The following is a 6,000-nucleotide window of genomic DNA, read 5'->3' as shown; positions in this document are numbered from 1 at the left end:
CTCTGGAAATTTAGGGGTATTGGTCTAATTTCCGCGTCAGGAGGAGGTGGAGGAGGATAAGATGATAGAAATAAGATTAGAAGGGGCCGACGGGGGGAGAAGAAGAGGATGAGGAGGTTCAGGCGAGATCAAGTAAATGAGGATGAAATGAAAACTGAGGAGGAAGAGGAGGAGGAAGAGGAGGAGGAGAAAGGGTGAATGAAATAGAAAGGAAGATCTTTACTAAGTGGGACGAAGACGAGGAAAGTTTTTGTTACATGTAGAGGAAAATACAAATGTGGAAATGGATAAAATGTATACCTAGTTCGAATAACAAGGAAGGATATGTATGAATAGAAAAGAAAAATATAAATATATAAAGAATAGTTCCAAAAATGAAAAAAAAAATGTGAAGTTTAGAAAATATGAAAAGCAGGAGGCTGGAAAATCGGAGTAAGAGAAGCAGGAGGAAGAAGAAGAGGCTGGAAAATCAGAGGCGGAAGAGAAGCAAGAGGAGGAGGAAGATGAAGCTGGAAAATAAGAGGAGAAGAAAGAAGAAGAGTCTTGTCACTAAGGGTGCGGAGAGAGTGTGCCCTTTGTTGACTCTCGGGGCTGGAGAAGGAAGATGATGTGATGAGACTCATAAAGAATTGAGCAACAAGGTGAGCGTCTCTTGCTGGATCACCTTTGTTGGTTGACGTTGACTTGGACCAGAGAAATGAGGAGGGTGACGAAGTGGTGGAGGAGGGAGAAGGGAGAGAAGAGGTGGTAAAGGAGGAGGAGGAGAAGGAGGAAGGGAAAAAGAGATGTGTTGTAAAAGAAAATGTGATGGAAGGTTCTTTTTTTTCTATTCTGAATTTCTAATGCCTTTTGAAAGAGAGAGAGAGAGAGAGTTTTGACAGGCAGGCAGACAGAGAGGGCCTGACACACGTATGGATAGGCAGGAAGACAAACTGACCGTCGGAGTGACTGACAGAAGCAAAATGTTGGTAAAGGACTGGAATGCCAGGGATGTTATATAGAGAGAAAAAAATATATAACTGAGAAGAGAAGAGCAACAACTACGTTATGTAAAAGAATTGCCCTTTTTTAGTAAGGCACAGTACGTAAAAGAATAACGAGAAATGTGACCGAAAGATTGCATGTTGTTTTATGGAACCTTTGTTTTTTGTCATCCTTTTTTGTTTGTCCTCTGATTACTTTTTTTTCTAGGAGAAATAGAGAAGGTTTTATTCAGTTAATTTTTTTCCCTTGGCGTTCGATTTTTCAATATTCTGATGCTCTTCCGCTCACCTGTTGCTGGCGGTGCTCCATTTTCATTACAAAGACAAAACTAATTTCACACTCGCTGCTTTTTCAACATTTTTTTTATTACTTCTCGTGTTCTTTCTTAGCGTGATTTTTGCTCGTTCGTTTAACTACGTGTTGGAAACATCGGTAAAACGCTACAACTTTCCAGTGTTTGGCCGGGTTGCAAGATTAAATTCCATGAGAGTAAAAGCAATGTGAAAAATACTTCTGGAAAAATACTTGGACTTTGCATTGGCGTTCCTGCAGCTTCACCGTGACGCCCACATATCACGCCCCACATCCTCGTTCCTTCCTTCCTTTCTTCACACTCGCTTTCCTTCCCTCCTTCTCTCACTTTCTCGCGTCTTCCCGTCTTTGCCTCCATCACAAAAGGCACAATCACCGCTGAGAATATATTCATTTCCTCACGTAATGGCGCTGTGGAGGTCACGGTCGGTCTCACGCGCTATGCTTTTTTTTTTTTTTGTCGTTCCATATGTTTCTCTCCTCTCTTTTCCTCATTATCTTCCCTTCATAGGCATTAGGGAAGAACTACATCTAAACTCTACTCCAGGAACGCGAAGGAAATGTGTGTGGTAGTTAGTAACAAAAGTAATTATTTCGTATCCTTGTGCTGCCACCATTTTATTCCTATCCAACCACTGCCACCATTTACTCGCATCCCTACCCTCCGACCATTCATTTTATTGTCACCTGTTGAGTCTGGGGAGGCGGCGTTGAAGCGAAAGGTGAAGTTAAAGGTCTTCTGGAGCTGTTGTGTTGGGAGGGAATGAAATGCAATGGAGAGAGAGAGAGAGAGAGAGAGAGAGAGAGAGAGAGAGAGAGAGAGAGAGAGAGAGAATAAAGGATCTTATTTAGACTTAGAAAGTTAAATTAATATAAGTGTCTGTGTGTGTGTGTGTGTGTGTGTGTGTGTGTGTGTGTGTGTTTGTGTGTGTGAGTTAGTGAAGTTGGTATTAAAATTTTCGGTAGTAGTAGTAGTAGTAGTAGTAGTAGTAGTTGTAGTAGGAGTAGTAGTAGGTCTAGTAGTAGAAGTAACAGTAGTAGTAGTACTCCTAGTAGTAGAAGTAGTAGTAGTTGCAGCAGGAGGAGGAATGGTAGCAGCAGCAGCAGTACGATTTGTCATAATAAACACTTGACACTTTAATTTGCCTTTCTTTCTGATAATACATAGTAATTTGTGGTGACAGTTCAGTAGTAGGTAGTAGTGGCAATAGTGATAGTAGCAGTAGCAGTAATAGAATCAGGAAACATTTCACACGTTTTCTGCTTCCTCTAAACTGCATAACGTCTTTCATCTTCCCTTGCTTCCCTTCGTTGGTCCCTTCCCTTTTCTCCGTCGTTCCATTACCTTTCCTCATCCTCGCCTCTCTTCCCGCGCACAATTCTCGCCGCCTTTTACGCGTCTCTTAAAACCACGTCCTTCGCACTTAATTACTTTCCTTCTTGCCTTCCATTAAACCTTTTTTCTCTCACCTTATAATTTCAGACCTTTTTTTCACATATTTTTTTCTTTCGGTTTTACTTGAATTCTTTTTCTTGTTCGCTTAATAGCAGTGGTAGTGGTGGTGGTGGTAGTGATGGTAGTGGCGGTGATGGTGGTGGTGGTGCTGATGATGTTGGTGATGTGGGGATGGTGAGAGTGTTGGTTGTAGTAATAGTAGTAGTAGTAGTAGTAGTAGTAGTAGTAGTAGTAGTAGTAGTAGTAGTAATAGTAGTAGTAGTAGTAGCAATAGTAATAGTAGTAGTAGTAGTAGTAGTAATTGTTGTTGTTGTTATTCTTGTAGTAGTAGCATTATTATTATTGTTATTATTATTCATATTTTTATAATTATTATTATTATTATTATTATTATTATTATTATTATTATTATTATTATTATTATTATTATTATTATTATTATCATCATCATTATTATTATTATTATTATTATTATTATTATTATTATCATTATTATTATGATTATTATTTTATTATCATCATTATTATCAGTAGTAGTAATAGTAGTAATAGTAGTCGTCGCTCTTGTTGTTATTGTTGTTTTAGGAATAATAGAAGTTGTGTTAGCAGTAGTAGTAGTAGTAGTAGTAGTAGTAGTAGTAGTAGTAGTAGAAATGTCATTAAAAAAACAGTAACAGTAGTAATTAATAAATTGTAGCATAAGTAGTGGATTAATAATTGTGACACTGCTACTACTAATAATAATGGCGTTAACAGTAATATAAACAAAAGTGGCAGCAGTAGACCTAATAGCCGCAATGACATTAATAGCAACCTTGAAAAATAAGCTGTCAGAATAAACCCAGCAATAATTAATGTACGAAAATAATAATAAAGTTAACAGTAATTTGAACAAAAGTGGCAATAGTAGACTTAATAGCTGCAATAACATTAAGAGCAACCTTGAAAAAAAGCTGTCAGAATAAACCCAGCAGTAATTAATGTATGAACTCTGCTAATTAGGCCCGGGCTGTGTATGTAAACACGCTGAATTAACTTTTACGACACCATCAATCACCGGGAAAGGAACACACTCTTCCTTTCCTTTTTCACTTTTTTTTCCATGAGATATTGTTTCTAATGGCCAAACTTTTCACTTACTTTCCATTTTCACTTGAACGTTTTGCACCGATATTTGCTTTCTCTCTCTCTCTCTCTCTCTCTCTCTCTCTCTCTCTCTCTCTCTCTCTCTCTCTCTCTCTCTCTGTCTCTGTCGTGTCAGTGAAATCAGTTTCATTTGGAGAGCCAGATTTCAACATTTACATGAAAGCAAACACCAATGGGGATATTTACTTTGAACACCTGTCAGTTCTCTCTCTCTCTCTCTCTCTCTCTCTCTCTCTCTCTCTCTCTCTCTCTCTCTCTCTCTCTCTCTCTCTCTCTCTCTCTCTCTCTCTCTCTCTCTCTCTCTCTCTCTCTCTCTCTCTCTCTCTCTCTCTCTCTCTCAGCACCACCACAACCACACACACACTGCAATCATAGAGGTAAATCAACTAAAATCCAACTGACATGAATTTCAGAATGCATTTAAGCCACACTCTCGTCTCTCGTCTGCCGTGCCGTCCTCACCTGTCACACACCTGCCCCACTGTCATGCTGAGGCGGCGGCCAGGTGACACGGAGACAGGTGTGAGGGATAGCACAGGTGTTAGTCTTGTAAGGTAGTCGAAAAAATGTTAAAAAGGTTAATTCTCACCTTTTTAGTTCCTGAGAGAGAGAGAGAGAGAGAGAGAGAGAGAGAGAGAGAGAGAGAGAGAGAGAGAGATTATGTGGTTTGTGAGTGTATCGGTCTTAAAAAAAGCTGTGAAACCGTGTAAATGACCTCTCTCTCTCTCTCTCTCTCTCTCTCTCTCTCTCTCTCTCGATAAAAGTGACAGTGAATTTACAGAGCCAGAATATTGATAGATTTCCGTGTAATCAATGAATGCAAAGTACTACCACGAAACACACACACACACGCACACACACACACACACACACACACACACACACACACACACACACACACACACACACACACACACACACACACACACACACACAAGCTGACCCAGACAACCAACCAGTCAGTCAGCTCAAACAGATAGACAGACAGGCAAACACAGACAAACAGACAGTAGGCACAGGTTACGTGAAGTTACAGCATCTTTGGTCTCATGGACTTTTCTCATTTGAAGTTTTCGTGAGTCCAAATCTCAAGTCAGGCTCTCCGGACTCTCCAACTCTGAAGTTCGGATACGATTCCTTTATGGAGGCACAGAGGACACGATTTTATATTGTGATTTTTATTTATTCTCCAGATGCGATTTTTTTTTTCTGTGCTGTAAACAAATGTGTGGAGAGAGAGAGAGAGAGAGAGAGAGAGAGAGAGAGAGAGAGAGAGAGAGAGAGAGAGAGAGAGAGAGAGAGAGAGAGAGAGAGAGAGAGAGAGAGAGAGAGAGAGAGAGAGAGAAAGAGAGAAACAAAGACAGAAACATACACACATAGACACACACACACACACACACACACACACACACACACACACACACACACACAGAGAGAGAGAGAGAGAGAGAGAGAGAGAGAGAGAGAGAGAGAGAGAGAGAGAGAGTATAATATGCGTCTCCAAGGAAGAAATTTGTAGGATGTGCAGAAAATTAATTAAGATTTTCCTTTGCAGTCCCTCTTCGGAATGCTTAAGATTTTAGAAAGGAGAAGGGACACAAGTATGGTGAAAAGATGTACATTCTTCACTATTTATATATATTTTCATATAGTGTTTACTTATTAGATTCTAGAAATAAAATGGAAAACAAGAATGAATACTCTCTCTCTCTCTCTCTCTCTCTCTCTCTCTCTCTCTCTCTCTCTCATCTCTCATCTCTCTCGCTATACTCTCAATAATATACAAACATATATTTCAATGTTCTCTATTTTTCTTACCGTTTTCTATATAATCTTTCTTAAATCAGTCGTATTATTTTCCTCATCATTCAGGCCGTGTGTGGATTGAACTAAAAGGATTGCTGTCCATTTCTAACATTTAAACAGCTAGTGTGTGTGTGTGTCGGTGAATTAAGCCTTTTTTTTTTTTGTCGCCCCACCAGTCTGTGTTACTTGATGGGAGTTATTAGTGATGATTTGGCCGATTTCACACACGTTTGATTTCGAATGTAAATGCACTCTGATTATTATTATTATTATTTTTTGGGGTGGGGGAGGCCTGG

The 6,000-nt window shown here is 39.5% G+C and overlaps 1 protein-coding gene across 1 annotated transcript in view; it reads right to left on the bottom strand.

Moving 5' to 3' along the window:
• LOC123512254 (allatostatin-A receptor-like) overlaps positions 1-6,000 on the bottom strand; it is a 295,630-nt gene that overhangs the window by 103,067 nt on the left and 186,563 nt on the right.

Source organism: Portunus trituberculatus, chromosome 33 (genome assembly GCF_017591435.1).
Source record: "Portunus trituberculatus isolate SZX2019 chromosome 33, ASM1759143v1, whole genome shotgun sequence".
NCBI lineage: Eukaryota > Metazoa > Arthropoda > Malacostraca > Decapoda > Portunidae > Portunus > Portunus trituberculatus.
This window is presented reverse-complemented; position numbering and strand designations above follow the sequence as displayed.